The sequence below is a fragment of the Lytechinus variegatus genome, chromosome 4 (genome assembly GCF_018143015.1).
Source record: "Lytechinus variegatus isolate NC3 chromosome 4, Lvar_3.0, whole genome shotgun sequence".
Lineage (NCBI taxonomy): Eukaryota > Metazoa > Echinodermata > Echinoidea > Temnopleuroida > Toxopneustidae > Lytechinus > Lytechinus variegatus.
Genome location: NC_054743.1, coordinates 51,108,567 through 51,129,290, shown reverse-complemented (window position 1 = coordinate 51,129,290; position 20,724 = coordinate 51,108,567). Strand labels below are relative to the sequence as shown.

At 35.8% G+C, this 20,724-nt stretch overlaps 1 long non-coding RNA gene across 1 annotated transcript; it reads right to left on the bottom strand.

Moving 5' to 3' along the window:
- Positions 1–590: 590 nt before the first annotated feature.
- LOC121414262 lies at positions 591–15,024 on the bottom strand. The gene is made up of 2 exons (XR_005969831.1): positions 12,932–15,024; positions 591–6,491 (listed from the first exon to the last, which is right to left on the bottom strand). It is a non-coding gene; the product is annotated as an uncharacterized LOC121414262 (long non-coding RNA).
- Positions 15,025–20,724: the final 5,700 nt, after the last annotated feature.

Genomic DNA, 20,724 nt, shown 5'->3' with positions numbered 1-20,724 from the left:
AAAATCAGTTACTCACTCAATCGATCATTCAATAATTTGTTCATTCAAATATTCAATATTCTGTTATTCAATCAATCGACAATTCACTCATTCGTTCATTCAATTATTCAATATACTATTATTCCATTTAATAATAGATCCATTCAATCAGTCGATCATTCATCCATCAGTCATTCAATCAATCAATCTTTACATCAATCATTAATGCAACCACTTGTTCCTTTAATCAATCATTCATTCTTTAATCGTTCAATCAATCATTTATTCAATTGATAATTCATTCATTCACCTTTTTTCCATCAGTCAACTGTTTATTAATAATTCAATCAATGTTTCATTGAATTATTTTTTCATTCAGTCCATTGTTTTTTTTAAACATCCGTTCAATCAGTCGATCATCCGTCCATTATTCATTCGTTTATTGGCACATTCATTTAGTCAATCATTGAATTACTAAGTCATTCATTCCATTGATCAATCAATCAATCAATCATTCATTCATGGAAATCATTCGCTTATAGTACATTTGAGTTATAGTCTACTTATACACGCAGCCATCAAATGAAGAACACCAAAAGCAAGAGATTCTGCATTATATTCACGATTTTAATGTTCTTTCAATCATACACAAAAACAGAAACAAACTAATATAAGAAACATGTCAACAACGAAACACACAGATAATTGTTTCTTGATGTAGCCATTGTGCCGGACTATTAATAATACTAAGCATAAACGAAAACAACCGCTTCCAGTACACAGTGACATTTATTCAATGTTTCATCTGATGCCTTACATACGTACATCTTTAAAATGAACGCTTTTAAAGTGCTCAGCACGGGACTAGAAAACAATGGATTTTGACATACAGTCACTTAAACCTGTATTTAGATAATATAATCCTTCACATGTTGTTGACAAAGAAATTCTGTCAATCATATAGGTTTTGTACAAGGATCTCCCAAGTTTCAATGCAATGAGCGTATGGATACTCCTCAATGCTCAAAGAACACATTGCACTACCGAGTTCAAGCCGAGTGGGTGTAGGAGGATCGTAAGGATGATTCACACATTTAAACTGGTCAGTAACAGATCATAATTGAAGCTATTCTAATTTCACTCTTAATAATGTAGTACTTTTCATCAAAGCATATGCCTACATTATCCCATTTAGCAAACAATCTAACAACCTTTTTGTACCAATGAAATCATCCCCCCCTACGTTGTGTCTCTCCTTATATGAGTACTCTGACTTCAGACTACTAAGTACCTTTATAGTTGTAATACTGGGGACTGTTTCATGAAAGTTATCAGCACTAACAAGTTATCTTGTCGGACAGTTACCATAGTAACACTCAGCCAATCAAAAGTAAGGATTTAATCAACAGTCAGCGCTAACACTTCAGTCAGTGCTGACAACTTTCATGAAACACCCAACAGATGCCTAAGAGCAAGGAGGTACTTTAGAAACCCAAAAGTGCATCGGTATTCCTCCGAAAGAAGATATTCAGGTTTTAATATCGTGTAATAGTGGATGCAAAAATGGTGTTCAAATCTTTAGTACCGTAGCCACTTCTTTTCTGTATTGTGGTACTTATAAGCAAGTGGCAATGTTGAATGGCGCCATCATTTGGCAAGATTTGGGAAGGAGGTGCAAGGATTATGCTTGCAAAATACAAGGAGTCCCACATTTGAATGCATCTTAACATTTTCCAAGTTTGAAACTGCCTGAAGAATCCGTTCATTATGAACCAAGACAAATCCTTGGCATTTTTTTTTCATTGTTGATATATCTTGTTTTAAACTCTACCAAGTTTGAATTCCTACTTATCTAGAAAATGTAAAAATAAAAGACTCATTTCCATTTTAAGAACTTGGAATCAACTCAGTATTCTGAAATAAACAAGAGAAAAATAGAGCGAGACTAAAGAGCTAAAGCTGGTGCAAGGTGATGCAATGCTCTGTTATTACCAACACATGTCTTCAATACATGCATTGATAATTGTGTCAATCATGAAAATATCGTACATAACAATAAATCAGAATTTCTTGGGTTAATTTTGAAGATCTTGGAAATCCAAAGAAATTTCACAAGATGCATTTTATTTCATTACGTCATCAAATTATCTTTGACTGGGTTCAAATAGCCTTACTTCAAATAAAAAAAAGGTAGAAAAAATGTGTTGATTCGATTACCTGTACAAAATATCCATTTGTCAATGCACAACTCTCTTTCTAACTACAACTCTACTACACTACTGTTACATTTCAACTTATTTCAGTTCCGACCCCAATATTTCAGTACAAAATAGAGCTTTTTCTTTTCTTTTTTTATAAAGGAATGCTTTAAAAGCTATCTCTCTCTTCATTTAATAAGCTAAGACAGCAAGATCAATATTTTTCCTGTTTTTCTTCAAAAAAATTGACATCTATTTGGGTCAAATTAACTCAATAAATAAACTAATTACAATAACCAAAAATGGTTTACATTCAAAGATAAATGTGCATTTGAGATTTTTTCATGTTAGACATGTCACTTACAAATTTGAAGTCATTATCACTCTAGAATGTTTTTTAAAACCTTTATTTCACTTGTTTTTATTATCATTTTATTAAGTTGACTCGAAGATCGTAAAAGATCCATTGTTAAAATAAAAGTTATTTCTATGTTGCGAGTTAAAATATATATCTCAATCAAATCTCAATCAAATTCTGCTTTTTAAACTATTCCTTTCGATTTCTTTAAGCACAGAACATAACAAATCATTAGCAGACATTAATGTTGTATCACCATGCCTCGTTTCCTTTTTCACTTCGCACTTAGTTTTTTTTTGGTCTTTTTCTCTCTTTTTTTGATACGCAAGAATAGGACAGGAGGTGCTTGTTTTTTTTAGAAATAAATTAGAAGGTGCAGCACATTCATTAAACAAAGAACAAGAAAAACATTTTTAAAATGTTCTCATTGTCTGTTTTCTTCGGTATATTACAATCAATGTATCTTCATATATACATAACAACACACAGAGAACAAAGGCGAGAGGAAAATGAAAAAAAAAATGTACAAGGTCTCTCTTCATCTCTCTCCTTAATCAACATGATTGATAAAAACTCAACCAAAACAAAAAAGCAAGTTATTTCATATCTTCATCAAAACCTCGACTATATTTATTTCCATTAGTCCTTCCGTGCTACAGCTACGCAACTATAAACTAAGTATCCCTGATTTTTCAAAACTGAACAAGAAACTTGCAAAATATATTCATACCCCAGTGGTCGAGTTCGACGCATCTCAATTTTCTCTCAAAAGTCAGAAATAAATAAATTGGTGACAAAGAGAAAGAAAATGGCCGATATTCTAAACTCTGATCAAATCCAATGGCTTCTCAATTCTGTAATCCCAACTGCCTTGTATAGGGACCATCCATTTCCAACAAGTAATGGGATAACTCTGTGATAAATATTAAAGGGATGCCAAAAATGCTACAAAATTCTATTAGTACACTATGTTTCCCATTTTCACTTTTTTTTTCAATATTTCATGGCGAAGAACACCATTCCTGTCGTTTTTTTCACTTATTAATAGTTCAAGCTCCAAATTATCAATGAAGAACCCCCATTACAAATTTCTGTCACATCTGGCTTTCTATACATGTAGCTAACTCAAAAAATTATACCATAGTGTTAGAAACACCAGTCTATGTTGTGATGACCATGTCCTCAGGTGTTAAAAATACACCACAGATTTTGAATTTAACACCAAAGTGCATGACATGACATAATACCACAGGTTTGGTTTAATCAATCTATCAGTCATTCAGGTCATTCATAACTCTTTGAGAATAAAGACCAAGTTAGTTTTCTTTGACATGATGGCATGACACAGTGCAGTGATCACAACAAAATTTGACATTTTTACAAGCTTACCATAATTTTTTTGGCTCAGATCGGACTTTAGAATACAGGCCTTTGTCTTAGAATTTCAAACATAGATAATCTTTAAGATAGATACAACTTTTTAACAAGAAACTCAGCACAGACTTCATTGGAATCAACAAAGACAAAACAAAAAAGGATGAAAAAAAAATGATTAAGGGTTAGTAAATTGCATTTTTACCATCAAATCCAGTAGCAAGAAGGTATCTGAAATAGTCAAAGTGTTTTCAAATAACTATTGAAGTATTCATGCTACCGTTTTCTTCCTCAAACACAGTAGGCTTATATGGAGAAGTTTTATGCAAATAATCCTGTATCAGACCATTTTTTTTTAATTGAGACATATTACAAAGAAAGATAAGAAATCAAACGAATTGTTGCTTTGATCTACAAATATTCTGTCCTATATTCTATCTGAAAAACAGGTTCAGCTTGGCCGACGAAAGAAAAAGAATTGGGTTCCCTCAAATAATAAAGATAGTTCTACTAACAGAAAGCATTGTACATGTATCATGACGCATTAATAAATCTTTGACTACCAAATGATTAACAAGCTGTCACATTTGTGCTTTGCTCAGTAACAAGACAGAAATACTGAAGTATTGTTACTTGCTCTGTCACCTAAGGTAACCATACACCAACTGATATTTCTTTTTGATGAATTTTAGTTGGAGAGGTACTGCAATAGTCCATGCATGGCGATCAAAGTCATCATGCCATGTATTCAAGTGGGGTGTGTGTGTGTGGGGGGGGGGGGTCACTACACAATCAATCATCCCCCCCCAACAATGTGTTTGTTAATCGAATACATGAGCATGTATCTCTGTCATCAGTAATAGGTACACTGAACACAAGAATTGGAGGGGCACGCCGTTGTTGACCCATTAAGTGCCCATCTGATCGTGTGTGCTCAATTGGTTCGACACCACATGTCCTCGTTGAGGGCCACACCCGATTGGAAACACCCAATAGATGACACAGTGGCCACACATTGCATTTCATGGGTAGAGGGCGTCAAAATAGAAATAATGGCTTCGCTTGGCAACATAGTGATATCAAGCCATAAATTACATCTTTTCAGTACCTCTCCTCACATACACCGTAAAAACGAAGGTGTAAAGAAGAACCGATTGGTGCTCTGAGTGCACTACACTCTCCGGTGTTAACAGTACGCCTTGACATTTGAACATAACACAAAACAGTGTTCAAATAAAACATACAGGATTTGTTATAATAACACCCGTTCATATTCTCAAATGACACCATGAATTTAACACTGAAATGCTTGGTGATATCCTACATGTAGGTAAACACTGGTGAAGCATTAACACAAAAGTGTTATTCAGAGTGAGGTACACTCAAGCATCTTAAACAAACCCATTCCTTACAAGAAAATAAAAAGACCAGTTCTCCACACTACTCTTTCTCACATAAACATTTAAAGGTGTCAACATATAAAGTGAGATAAATCTATGATATTTTTTTTTTGTTTTTAATCCTTATTTTGCACTTTTTACATCGATTTTGATGGTCATCTTTGGTGATATGCTCTATGGTGGGAATTAAGTCTCTCTTAAAATGGAAGTGAACAATAGTACAAATTTGTGGGTGAATAAAAGGGTACGAACACGTCCCCTTGTCTCACCCATTTTGTCTCCTCTCTCTCTGATGCACACAACCAATCCCGACCCCGCCCGCCCATGCTTCATCTCATCTTCATCGCCATGGCAACAGTATTTCTTGATTTCCTGTGGACCCGCCTCTTCCTCCTAGTATTTATCAAGTTCCAATCCAACATCGTTCTGCCCCATTATAAACACCTTGAACACTGTTTATGTCAAGATTTTGAGCAGAGTTTTCCAAAGAGAAGGTGAAAATGCATTGCATAATTAGAAAATTGAGAAAAAACTTTGAGCCCATATAAACAAGTCAACAAATCCTGTTGGCGGAGAGAAGTTTCCCCCAATTTTTGTATATACACAGAGTTGTGTTAAACTTTCAGTCATTCAATTTCAGTATGCCCTAGCCATGGAATAGCTATTTAAATCAGCAACTTCCTAGTTCTATGAGTTCCAGTTGCAATTGGAATTACAATCTAAATCAACCTACTTTACTCTTAAGAAATTGTTATTTTTGCCAGAATTTTACTGTATATACCTTGCCGAAAATACAACAACCCCACATTTTTAGATTCCAAAGCATCCTTCCCACCTCATAAAACTGATTCTATTTCATTTTAAAGTTGTCTTTCATCCATTTATCCTTTGTTCTCTGATCCTGAACCATCCTTGGTATTGCCGAAGATGATGATGATCACTCGCCAAGGAGCATCTGTTGAAGAATCTCCTCCATCTCCACTGCCTCTCCGATCAGGTCTCGGAAGAATAGCTGGGTGACCACGCGAGGGCGCACGTTACGCAACGGGGGCAGGCTGAGGAGGAGGTGGGCAAAGCGGAGGGGGTCCCGGGGGTGCAGTGCGGTGACGTACTCCGAGAGCTTGAGCTGGGTGTGGCCCTGAAGGGTTTCCACTAGACCGGCGCTCGACAACCCTCGAACATCTGCAGCGGAAGAGGATGAAAGGAGAAAATTATTCAAATATTACTTCAGTTTTAATACAGGAGAGGGAACAAAAGTAGCAGCCATTATGCCGTGGCATGATCAAAATGAGAAAATTATGGACTCAAAAAAAAAAATCAGAAGCCTTCATAAAGTAAACGAAACAGTGGAGGTATACAATGTATGAAGGCAAATGGACAGGACATCACATCGCCCCGAGTTCGCCAAAATGATCAGAAACACAAGTTTTGGACATAGGATTGATAAGAAATATAGAAAAAAGAAATTGAGAAATGATCCAGTAAGATTTCAGAATGATGGAAATGATCAGAACGCAATTCCCATTTTGCTGTTATAGTCACACACATTGCACATAAAGATGCATACATGGTACTTCATCAAATGTTTGGCCTATACCGTATGCATTGATCAGCATTATGTTGTACTTATGACTTGAAAAAATATGGGCATCTGAGGATCACCCATTCAAGTGCAAGAAATGCCTTGTAACAAACAGGAAAAAACTAAAATACAAATATTGTTATCTTTCTCATTAACAGTATCTTTATTAAATAATTAAGCGTACATTTTGTTTTAGATAAAAGAAAATTGATCACAACTCACAGCAAGATTCAGTCTAATGAGGCCATGTTTCATCTTTGACATGACAAGCCAAGGACATTCATATCCTGGCCAATTAGCAAGAGAAAATATGAGAAACCACTGTAATTCATGCTGAAAAATAACCATCTTAAACAACAAGGTTAAACATGACGTCCACCCTACACGCACCGAGATGTAATTGACGCAAAATGACTATTCTCATCTATCAATTAGTTCGGAGTAAGTCCTTGTTCTAACAAATTTATAGAAGACAATGTCTCGGAATATGCATTGGAGGATACGGTTTCAACTCCTGAACAAAAGAAATGAGGGACATTAGTCTCTTAGCCAGGCTTTTGTCTAGCCAAGGACTCCACTCATGAGCATGGATCAATATTCTGCCAGGAGATTTAACTCATTCTGGAGGAAAAATTAAAGCTGATGTCAGGACGGAGAATTAAGCTGATGCAGAAAGAAACCTTGAGGCACTCTCTACGTTAATTAATTTTGACTGGTAAACAATGCAGACATGCAGGCTAACATGAACTGTAGTGTAACTGAACACAAATCAGTCTGCAAGGCTAAATTATAGTCTTTGTACCAGGCTCTCTCCAGACACTTAACTGTGAGAAGTTTCAAAGAAACACAATGCATAATGTTGACAAGTACAAAGAATGTTTTCTCCGAAGAAAATTGGTGTACGGCTGGAAATTTCTAACATGATCGTTGCCCGGTAACAGATTAAAAAGTATCGTCTAAATATGGAACAGTTGTCATCTTTGCATAAAGGGTTTGAAGTATGAGACTAATGGGACTGCACTATAAACATCAGCATCCATGGAGCCCAGAAAGCAGAAGGGTTAGCCTAGGCTCAAGGCCTTCTAAAATTATATTTGAGTATCAAAATAGAAGCTGTACAACACATGTTACAAGAGCATTTTCTTTGTTTTGTGTAACTTAAACCAGACCCTTGCTATCAGAAAGGAATAGCACAATTACTAGTACTTTGTTGCTATATTAATAATCCTCCACCAAACACTTAGGAACTTACCCCAATTAAAATGGATTATTTACAATTTGTCCAATTGCCAACTCATCTACTATCATTTGGTCTACCATCAGTTCGTCCACTCATCACATAGTCTAAGTACTTTCATTTAGTCTAATGCCATCCCGTCTCATAACCAGTTGGTCCAATAGCCGTTAAGTCCATAAACCATTTGGTCGATTTGGTCTAATTGTGCAAGATGAATGAATTTTGAAATAGATAGACAAAGTGGTGACTGGACCAAATGGTTGTTTAAATTAATGTTGATGGACGGAATGGCTTTAGACTAAATGAAAGTAGACCATGTGGTGAGTGGACGAGTTGGCAGTAGAGGAATTGGCAATTCACCTACATTGTGGCTTGATAATTATTGGTTTGGGGCATAATTTTGATTTATTATGCAAATCATCTTTTTAAAGTTATTTCATGCTATTAATCATATTGTATAGGATAGGGAGGGTTCCACGTCCCACTAGCAGTACTCAATGTTATTTCTGTGGAGTCCTTATACCAATGAAGTATGTGACACTTTACCTCATATCGATGTACTTTTACATTATTTGGTAATAAATTCACTTCAGTTCAGAATAAGTTCTGCATTCCATCTTTTCCAGTTCAACTTCATGTACAAATTTAAAATAAAGTAAATACAATACATTTTCTTGGCTAAATTTCATGATGTTGTTTCAGTCAACAGTTATTCTTTTTCAGTCAACAGAAGTTAATCAAATGAAATGTTTTGCAGATATCTATGCTTGCTTGTATTCATTGATTTTAACTCAAGGTGAACAGGAAGGAAGGCTAAACTAAATATAGTTATGATTTGCTCTTTCCTCTTGAATATAAGTAGCCTTGATTCAAGGTTCTCCCGCTCTCACAGCTGCTACGCTTTAACCAGCTTAGCAATATTCTTTTTTTTCTATGACAGACAATGCTTGAAAAGAATTCTGTAAAAAATGTCTGTACACCATGTAAAACAGAATTAAAAGACGAAAGGCTGTGTTTTACTTAGTAATGTTGTATTGTCTATATAGCTTTAAGGGTAAATAAAATGAAATTTAGGGCTTACTATATATAATGAAAACATTGATCAGATGTAAAGAACAGGAAAACGTCACTGCGAAATCCTGATTACACCTGTGCCACCTGGCCAGAGCTTGACATCATGAAAACATTTCCAGAAAACTCATCGCCTCCGCGTAATCAATAAAGACTTGTTTTCCATTCAACTATTTCAAAACAGAACTGGTCTGATGTAATCGCGCTATGACCTTGCGATAAGCGCAGCCCAAGGTTTCTATACAAAACGTGGGGATTGATATATCTTTAGTTACATCCGCTTGTAATCTCCTCTCCTCTGTATCATCTATTGATTATTGAACTCATTAGCTATTCTTGCATCTGAGCCAGCCATGATGGTCATGAGGCGGGAGGGGGCTATGGGTTTACTTCCAATTCGTCTAATGCCAATTTGTCCAATTGCCAACGCGTCTACTATCATTTGGTCTACCATCAGTTCGTCCACTCACCACATGGTATACTTTCATTTAGTCTAATGCCATTCCGTCCGATAACCAGTTGGGCAATAGCCATTTAGTCCATATGGTCTAATTGTCTAAGTGTTAAATTGTGCAAAATGAATGAAAAAAAATCAAATGGATACTAGACCAACTGCTAATGGACAAAATGGTGATTAGACAAAGTGATGATTGGACAAAATGGTTCTTAGACGAGTTGGCAGACCTAAGATGAATTGGCAGTTTACAGGGGCTATAAATGTAATTATTGTTAATGCATGTAATTAAAATAGTGCCTTGGTAATCTAAATCAATCATTCATTATTAAACACAGTTGACATAACCAACTCTATACACACTCATTTTTTGAATGAATAAAATACATATTTGTATATCAATAATACAAATTTCTCAAAAGCAAAGCTGTACCATCATGATCTGGGAGGCCTTCATTTTTCAGACAACAAAACTTCATATACTTTTAGAGAGATACAAAATGCTAACAAAGCCTTTATATAGGGGACATACATGCCCAAATGATTGAGTCTGAAAGACTGGCTTGATATTATATTTTCTTTCCGTTGGAAATGAATAATCAAAAACTTGAATTTGAATTGTTCTGTGTGTTGCAAGGGAAAGAGAAAGAGAATATGCTTGTCTAAATGTGAATATTCATTGTTGTTTTATGACAACTCCTACTGCCCCCATTAATCCTTGGTTAATTGAAAATGAATACAGGCATTTCATCGCTCTGTATAACTAAAAGAGATGGCCTTGACCTGTTGATTTGCAAGGAAGTAAATGGCCTTTGGAAGAAAACCTACACATCCCTTTTCTTGTTAAACACTGAAGAGAAAGAGAATAGAAAGTTTAGGGAGGAAGATAATAAAGATATAAAGGGAGAGAGACAGAGATAAAGAGCAAGAGAAAGGTGAGAGGAAAGAAAAGGGAGGGAGAAAAGGAAACAAAAGAGGGACAGGGATGATAGAGCAAGAGTTAAAATGGGAGAGAATGGGGGTGAAAAAGGTCATACAGTACATTGGTCGATTGACCAGTGTACCATATGGTCATTTCCTTGGTCAAGTCCAGCACCAGCAGTAGTAAAATAAGAGGGGGGGGGGTGGTGTACCCTTGAGTAATAGGGCAAGCTTCATTCAGCATATTTTCCGACCAACCCTAGGCAAAGAATGGTTAATATCCCAAAAGTTGGTTACAATTAATATGAACCAGCCAACTATTGGGTAAAAAAGTATAAGGATTCATTCTGAAGGCAGTTTCGTTTTAACCAAGAGATGGCCGGGTCACATTTTAACCAACTGATAGGATGGTTAAACATTTCAGAGAGTACAGTGAGTTCTTCTCTAGTCCTCTGACCATTATCAAATAAAAGCCTACCAAATTTGGGATATGTAGCTTAGAAAGTCATAGCTTGCACTCGAGTCAAAGAACAGACTGTTAATTTCATTGAGGCTTATAATTCCTAACAATTTCAACATTTGCTTTGAAAGAAAAGTGAAAGTTAGTTCACCGTGTGATGCAGACATTACATCATCCATTCCCCTGCCATATCACTTTTTTTTAAATCCAGAGTCCGTGCACAATATACAAATTAATAAGGGAAAAACATTGATAATCCAAAGGCAAAGACACTACTTTTTAGCCCTTGAATGGGAAATCAGATTTCAAACGAAATATATATATTTCATTTACATAGCAAAATGCAAGTTGATTGACCATGTATGAATGGAATTTTACATGTGAATTTAAACAATGTTATTTTTGTCAAGAGATGATCTTGATCTTATCCAGTTTTTTCAGCTATCCATAACTGTGGGTATGATCGGCTACTCCTAAATATATATATATTACAGAAAAAGAATGAATCAGAGATTTTGGCCTATTTTGACACATGATTTTAGTTTCCATTCCAGCATTCATAGGGTTAATGAAACACATTCTCATTTTAAATAAACAGAAAGGATGATATTGTATTTATCTTGCAATATAATGCAAATTACATGCAATTTATAATGGGGGAAAGACCAAAATAGTCACCAATGAAACAATATAGTACTTAAAGGGGAAGTTCACCCAGACAAAAAGTTTTTTGTAAAAATGGCAGAAAAAATAATAAAAAATATTGCCGAAGGTTTGAGAAAAATTCATCAAATAATCAAAAAGTTATTAGAATTTCAATTATTTGATCTGTGACATCATATGCAAGCAGCATTTTTACATAGCGAATGGTAAAAACTCAATGAAATGTCATTTTCTCAGGAAATTGAAAAAGGTTTTCACAGTACCTTTTGTATATCAATAGACAAATCATTTCACACCCGATCATGAATATGAAACAAAATCAAGTCATCAGGAACCATATAAAATTGGAAATTCATGCATTTTATATCACATAACACATGGGGCAGCTGCTCGTTTATGACGTCACAAATCCAAAACTTCGAACTCTAATAACTTTGTTACTCTTTAACGGATTTTCCTCAAACCTTCACCAATAGTTTTTACTATTTTTTTTTTTTTAGTTTCTGCTATTTTTACAATAAAGTATTCTTCAGGGTGAACTTCCCCTTTAATATCTATGTATTAACAAATCTCACTAATGACATGATCCTGTTATACAACTATATAAAGTGTAACTGTGGCTTGTATTACAAAGGGAGAAGCCTGAGCAATTCCTTTAATCTGTAATGTATAATGTCTAAGTCTTTGGATTACTGATTATGACACATGATTGTCATAGTAGACCATATGAACAGAACCTTTGGGTAAATCCATGGATTAGGAAAAGCTAATGAATCAAATGTGATTGGGATTAATGTAATCTGCCCTGGATTAGGGATAGTTATCTTAATCTGTAGTGTTTGTAGAATCAATGTGCACTGGATATCATTGTCTCTGTCCAGAAAGCACTCCCTATATTCATGTCATGATATACATATTTAACTATTCATGGTTTTAGTAGAGTGATTGGAAAAATGATGAAAGCACGAATTCATCTGTTTTACAAACCAAAGGCTTAATATAGATTCATAGATGCCACATTTGATGAAGATTGGTATGGTCATGTAGGTGAAGTCATCTCAAATAGGCCTTTTTAACACTTTGAACAGAAAAAAAAAGTGTGTGGCCCATTGCTATAAAGTATGTTAAAAATAAATTCTTACTTCAGTTTGCATGAAAAGAGTGGCCTTGCTATTAAAAGGCCTGTAACAACAAGTGCATTTCTGTGAGGAAAGAGTGAAATGTTCTTTCTTACCTAACAATAAATAGTCCTAAATCACTTATTGCCGCTAGCCCATGGATTCTCGCTATGAGCAGCCCCCTATTGCACTGCTTGTCTCTTGCTCTCCTCCAAGAGAATTTTTAACTTGCTCTGTCCTAGGATGTGTCCATCGTGGCACTTTCCACCAATACAACAAACAGGAGTCCAATAGCTGTACCCTTCTGTCAGGAGTCGGTAGAGGATAGTGTTCTTCGAGTCTAGCTGTGGACAATTGCAGGAGCGTTCCTTATCATCGTGGTGATGATGGTGATGGTGGTGGTGGTGCGATACCATCCTGGCTTTGGGTTTGGTGATGGATGATGGGGTCGTGGAGGAGATGGAAGATGGGGGCGAGCTGGATGGGGAGCGGGAACGGGCTGCGGCAGTCATGGCGTGGTGGTGGCGGGCCGACAGCTTGGCTTTGAGCTTGGAGGGGTGGCTAAGGTTGAGTGGCTGATTGCTGCTCTCAATCTGAGTTTGAGACATGTGGTGCATTCTATCGCAACTGGTCGGGGCAACGCTTGCATACAACATCCAAATCGATCAGTTTGTCTAACGGAGTGAAGATATTCCACAAACACAGAGTCTGAAGCAACCAATGCAATGTTTATTTCCTTGAAAGCTCACTAGATATTGTGATTAAAAGAAAATTCTCCTGCAGAAAGTTGAGATCAAAGAATCCTGAATTTGTTATCTCAAGATCAGTCATTAAGCAGGCTGGCAGTGCAAATTTCGATCAGTAAGCTATAATATCCACGTGATGAATGTTATGGCCATTCACTCCTGGTTCAACTTTTACTCATATTCTGCCAGAGAACACCAGTATGGTCTCTTCCAAGCACTGTGTCTTTCACACTAATAATAAACTCAGAAAATGTCAAGCTAGTATATAGATAGTTCAATGCGTAAAGCTAGCTGCCTGCAAGAGAGAGAGAGAAAGAGAGAGGTGGAGGAGGCGTGGCCTTTGAAAGCTTTCTGCACAAGTCATAACACTGTAACACACACAGGCACACACAGTCTGCCGAAAAACCTTGAGCATGCATTAGACGACCTGGCTGGCTCAGTGCCCTCTGATGCCATTGCCCTGTGTGCTATGTGTGTTTGTTGACTATCTCATGGCAAGCGGCCAATCACAGAGCAGGATTAGCGTCTGGCTCTTGTGTGTGGCTATGGTCACAGCTGAGTGATGTTTCAAGGCTGGCCTTGACAGGGCTATAGGATATATGAACTCTCCTCTGATTGGTCTAGAAAGTATACAGGGAGGCGGAGCTTAGTGCTTTCATCTGAGTAATGACAGCTATTGTCAGTTTCAGCTTTGTTTTCTCTCTCTCCCTCTCTTTCTCTGTAACTCCCAAGGCCAATTTGTGACAAACTTCTCCATATTAAGTTGAAAGAGAGGTTACAACATGATGTCATTTACTAACATTAGCCAAACCCCTATGGTTCACTATAAAAAATGTACAACCAATACATTCTTTGAGGATCATCATAATTCTGAAGAAACTTTGAATGCCATTTCTGTTGAAAAGAAACTGCAAATAGCAAGGTGTCCTTTAGATTTCTTATTCAATAAAAGTAGGAATATATAGCTGTCTTCCAAGTAATCAAATAAGCAATAGGAAATGAACTGCCATACAATAAGAGAAATATTCTAAAAATGTATAAAAGATATAGAAGTGCATATATATTCACAAAGGTCCTTTAATCCTACAGACATACTGCTTCCTTACTGTGTTTACTATACACTCTACATAGATTCCATTCTTTTGTTTTATTAAAAATGAAGAAAAATAACAAACATGCTTCAATTTGTTTGTTTTATAGTTTTTCATAATTTATAGAAATGAAAAAAATCTTGTTATTGCATATTGTTTATACCATGGGAATTATGTCATTTAAGGTGGAGTTGTTTTGTCCCATTGAGAAGTGCATAATTCTAAAGATATATAGGCCTACTTGGTTATATTAGGTACTGGGTATGATTTACAACTGCATACTCTTGAATTATTACATCAATAAAGAAAATCGATGGTGATTTTACCTTCCTATATTTTAATTCTATACATCAAAAAAAAATCTTTGAAGTGATACTAATTCCAGATGAAAAAAATAATGTTTCAAGGGTTTTTTACTGATATGAATATAGTTGGTACCTTATTTTTTTTATATGCTAAACAACTGCAAGAATATTTATTAGGAGGCTGCACTCTACAAGCTCCGCTTTTTAGCAGCCTCCTCCATTTTCAACCTGATTTGTAATAATCTTGAATATAATTTTCTGTACAGGAATAATTGAAATATGTTTTGTTATTTATATATGTCAACATGTACAGAAGAAACTGTAATTGTTGAAAATGGAAATAAACGAATGAAATGAAATATAGGCCCTATCTGAAAATATTTAATCCAATACACATTTCTGTGTAACATCGTAACAAAATACGAAACACCCCTCAAATAGGCCTAATATGAACTGTTTCCCTAATGGAATGAATGATGACAGAAATGCAAAATTGCCTGGTTTATGTCAAAAGAGCATTCATTTTGTATGGTAGCAAAATAGCTGTACCCAAGTCCAAGAGAAATCCCCCCCCCCATCTGAAGGTTACATTAGTTACATGACTCCGAAAGCAGCATGAATTCAATTGTCCCAGAAAAAAAACTCTTGCAGCAAAAATTAGTCGTTTCTTTGATTACAAGGTCTTATCTGCCTTCCTTCTCCCTTTTCTGTCTCTCTCTCAAAATCTTCATCAATCTAGGCCGTGTCTGGGCAGACTGTGTCTTGATATACTCCTCCGTGACCTGATTAACGTTAATATCAAGGACGAGGCCATCGAGCGAGGGCGCCCAATGACTGCAATCAGCTCCTCCGCTCCCTGCATCATTATCTTAAAAAGAAACCTCGTCGTCGTCTTTCCGCAATCTCCAAAAATGTGAAGATTTTCATGATTGTAAACCCACCACGACCTGCATCACAACGTTAAATATATGATGTAAACAAGGTCATTTCATTCTCAATGCAACCTCTCTTCTTCACATATCGCTTTATGCATTTTTATTTTTACCATTTAAGGGCATATATGCCCAGATTGGGTGTATAGGACAATGATGAAACTAGGTTACATTCACGGTCAAAAGCTTCTATCACTTTAAAAGGAAATCAATGAGAAGAAAATCAATATATTGTGAAATTCCATAATGAGCAGATACATCCCACGACGTTGCAGCCTGGTTAATATACAGCCTTGTTTTTCAGTTTGAGATATAAATAAATACTAAGCCTTAGAAGTCTGTCTAATTGGACTTTTAATTAACGTTTTGAGATTACAAAAAATATATTTTTCTTTATTTACTGTAAGGTTTCAGAGAGCCTGGTTATCTATTTTAAAGGTTACTGCATGACAAGACATAAAGCTAATACTGAAAGTGATGAAACCTTATAATAGAATGGAAGGAGAAGACATGAAACCTTAAAGTCAATAACTTGTAGAGCAAACGGGACAATCTAATATTACTGAAGAAAAAAAAATTGTGACAAACTGAAAGTCTCCACACTAAGTTTTTTCTTGGTGGCCCAATCAGTCCACCAAAATTATCAATTTCATATTTTTGGTGGCCCGCAAAGCAAATATGGTGGCCCTAAAACAACAGAAAACATTACAATTTATCAAAACTTTGGTAGCCCAACTGGGCCACCAAGGGTGGCTTTTACAGAATATTGGTGGCCCTACTCTCATTTACTGGTTGCCCCGGGCCACTGCTAATGTCAAGCCCTGCAAACTGTAAAGATTTTGTTTCTAATTGAGAACCGACTTTTCGATGTGTAAGTTTGAATCCTCAACCTACAGGGGCTGGGGTTTGATTTCTTCTGAATATACTGTATTCATGTCCCAAACCTAAAAAAATACATGAGTATTGTCTTCCATACAACATTTTTTTCAAATAAAATTACAATTCTCAAATATGAATTTCTTTCAAAGTGAAAAGTAGATACATTGAAATCAAAATCATATTCTTTAAAAATCTAAAACAACCCCAAATTTTTATTTTTCAGTTGTTCGTATGGTTTGTTATTTTAAGACAATTTTTGTGCATATCTTATACCTTAAACCAATGTAAACTGTTAACTTATCAAGGTATTTTAGATTACAAAAGAAAATCCAGACAAATATAGGAAAAAGACAATAGACAAATGAAAAGGTCTTTCTTCCAGATATGTAATCATTTTCCTTATTCTTTCTTTCATCTTTTCTTGTAAAAAAATTGTAATCATATTTCTTTTTTGACACCCTATGTTTGCTGTACATGATTCTGTCTGTATGTAATAATAATAATAATAATAGGCATTTGTATAGTGCCATCTTGAAACATCTATTCTGAGGTGCATTGTTATTATTACTATTACCCCGGCTTTAGCTCGAGCTGCCTTTCAGCTCGTGCATTCAAGGAATTCATCCTGTCGAGTAGACACCATATGGTATACTTTCATTTAGTCATTTAGCCATTCCGTCTAATAACCAGTTGGTCTAAAAGCTATTTAGTCCATATACCATTTGGTATAACTAAGCTAAAGTGTTAATTGTCCAAAATGAAGGAATAGCATTAGACCAACAGGTTATTAGACAAAATGGTTATAGACGAACTGGTCATTAGACAAAGTAATGATTGGACCAAATGGTTGATAGATGAAATGTTGATGGACAGAATGGCATTAGACTAAATAAAGGTAGACCATGTGGTGAGTGGACAAGTTGGCAGCGGACGAATTGGCAATTTACCCTCATCTGTCATATTACAAAATCAAAAATTAAAAAAAAATCATAAGTCCACTTTTCTTTGAAGGATTTCCATCAAACCTCCAATAATTTTCTCGATGTTTTCAGCTATTATTGAAACCGACTCATTATCTGGGTGACCTTCCCTTTTACTTCAGTGATGTCTTAAGCGAAGACGTATCCATGTCTGCTGACGTATGGGGCTGACGATGGTGACAAGTTCGTCCATGCTGAAGACTGTTTAGAAGGGTCATTAAATACTCATTATGTTCGTTAGTAACCATGCAAGGTCACAGAAGTAGGAGTATGACATAGCCAGGGCATTTTTTATTTTTTTCTCCATTTTTCGGGGGGGGGGGGGGGGGGGCAATTGATGCTCCTGAAGGCCATGCATTATCAAGAGGCCAACTCAAATTAGTCTGCAGGCACAGACCCTGATTGAAACTTAAATCAACAAGTGGGTCTTCAAACAAGACTATCCCATATAAAACTTGCTGAGAGGCCACTGAGATTATTTGATTTGTAAAGAAAAAAAAAGAATATATCACAAATGATGCTTGGTACACTGAGAATTCAGAGTACAGAAAAATTTGTTAAAATGTCAGCCCCTCTTGTTAGAATGATTTTCTCTTATATAATATCACATCGTCATAGAGATCGTCGATGAACGACCTTATATTGTTTTTTTCTTCTTATATGTATTATATGTTTTGTTTTGTTAGTTTTTTCATAAAAAAAAAATGAATATACAAGAAATGATAAAAAAGGGGGAAAAATAAAAATATTAATCAATAAAAATTGTTACCCCACTCTTTATACAGTGAGTGGCAAAAATAGTCAATCATGACTTATTGCCAAATAAAAACAAGGAATGGAATGGAAATGGCTGTTGAGTGAGAGGGCCTTCAGTACATAAGTCATTGTAGGCTGTGCTTTCAGACCCTTTAAGTTAAGTGAAGGGTTTGCACAGTGGACTAGGAGCCCTCAATACTGTCATATACAGGCAAAACTATTAACCAGGTGTTAAAAACTCTCCCTGGGGTTTAAATACAACACCAATTTTCAAATTAATACTTAAAAAGAAGAAATATCAGACAAACGGGAAACGCAAGGTGTTTCTTTTTTCTTGCTATTCCCACAACTTAAACACAGTACTCTTCTTTTTATTCATACAATGCTGTTTACCATATGAACTTTACAGAAGTTGCTTAACAATTCAAACATGTCAAGTGCTTAAAATCTTAAACAACATAGTTGATTTTTAGATATATTTTATCTTCAATAACTTGAGCATGTGTGTTTAAAATGTAAAAAAACTATTGGAAGGTACCAGAGGTATTAGTATATACCTTACATTAAGTTTGTTCCATTGGACTTGTACAGCATATCTTGAAAGTATAGTTTTCACTACAAGAGCTGAGAGCATGAGAAAAGTGCCCCAAATGTTGGATTTTTCATTGGTCAAATATACTATAACAACATGTTTTTATGTAAATTAGACCACTGTAAAATCCCTCCAGAAAAGAAGTAGTAAAGTTGCAGTAAAACCCAGAAATATTTTAGAGGAAAGACCTCTAAAGATGTGACAAACTAGAAAATATACCCTCTCAACTCACGTTTTCGGTTCAATTTCCAAAAACATACAATTTTTTCATATTTGTTGTAGTTTTGACACCCTAAATTTGCCATATGTGGCCTCGTCTTTTGCTTGTTGGGCAGGTGTGGCCCCCTACGGAAAGATGAAAGAAGACAATGACTTCAGCATCTAAATCGGAATGATGAAAACCTTGAAGGAAACCCACCAAGACATATTCTGATAAAACAAAAAAGGTACCAGCTTCTTTTCTCAGCAAATAGGCCTACAAGTTGAACACACGCAAGGGAATAAGAAGGGAAAGGCCTATCCCCAAAAGAACCCTTCATTACGTGGTTTCAAACCGCCTCGATCACAAGAATCCCCGTTAAATTACGAGAACTTTTTAAGGCTAAAAAATACCCGTTAATAGTTCCTGCATTCACACCGCCCCGAAACATATCCTTCGGGATAAGTTCCCGAAGTTACGAGCATGCGCAGTGTGGTCTGATAAGCAGGCAAGGCGGGAGATTCAAAATCACTAGCCCAGCAGCCACCCACGCCGCCACGCCCAACGACACGCTGGGATAAAAGTTCCCGTAATTTGCTTTCACATCGCCAAAATACCTGCGACCTTGGAAAAATCCCCACGAAAGTTCTTGTAATTTCGCCAAGTACCTACTATTTAGCGGGTATTTTCTTTCGGGGAAATTACGCGTAGTTTGCTTTCACATTACCAAAATACCTGGTATTTTCTGATCGAGGTAAATTTCCGATCAGAGAATACCTGGAACTGGCGAACTTCGAGGCGGTCTGAAACTGCCTATTATGTATTTATACCATCACTTTCCAAGAGAAAGTCATTCTTTTGTCATGTCTTATAAGATATGATACAGCAGATGCCCAAGGAGAATGTTGTCCTGTACTATCATATTCTCTCTTTCTTACTCTCCCTCTCTCTTTCCCTCTCTCCTGAACTGTGTGGGGGTGTAACCTTGAAGAACAATAAACTGAATGAACTTTTTGGCAAGTGGGCGGAGCCTTCTTTCTGCAGAATCCTTACATAATCCAGATACATATGAATGGCCTTTGTAGCAGAGAAATCCTTGTCAAAACACCCTCTCTTCCAACTTTCTAATCACTTTTCACTTCCAAGAAGGGAGGTCAATCTACATTATATAGCCCGGTAATAAATAAATTATACATCAAATGAAAATATACTTTAACATTTACCATACTATACCATGCTATACTACTCAATCTATTTTTTATTTATACAGAATGATCACAGTAGGATGATAAAATAAAAATGTGTAGTCCATTTCTTTGCACTCTTGTAAGAATACAACTCATACAAGTGAAATCATTTTTTTTTTACTAATTTTATCCGGAACCTTTAAACGATAGTAGGCTACATAAAAACTTGTAACTACTCATAC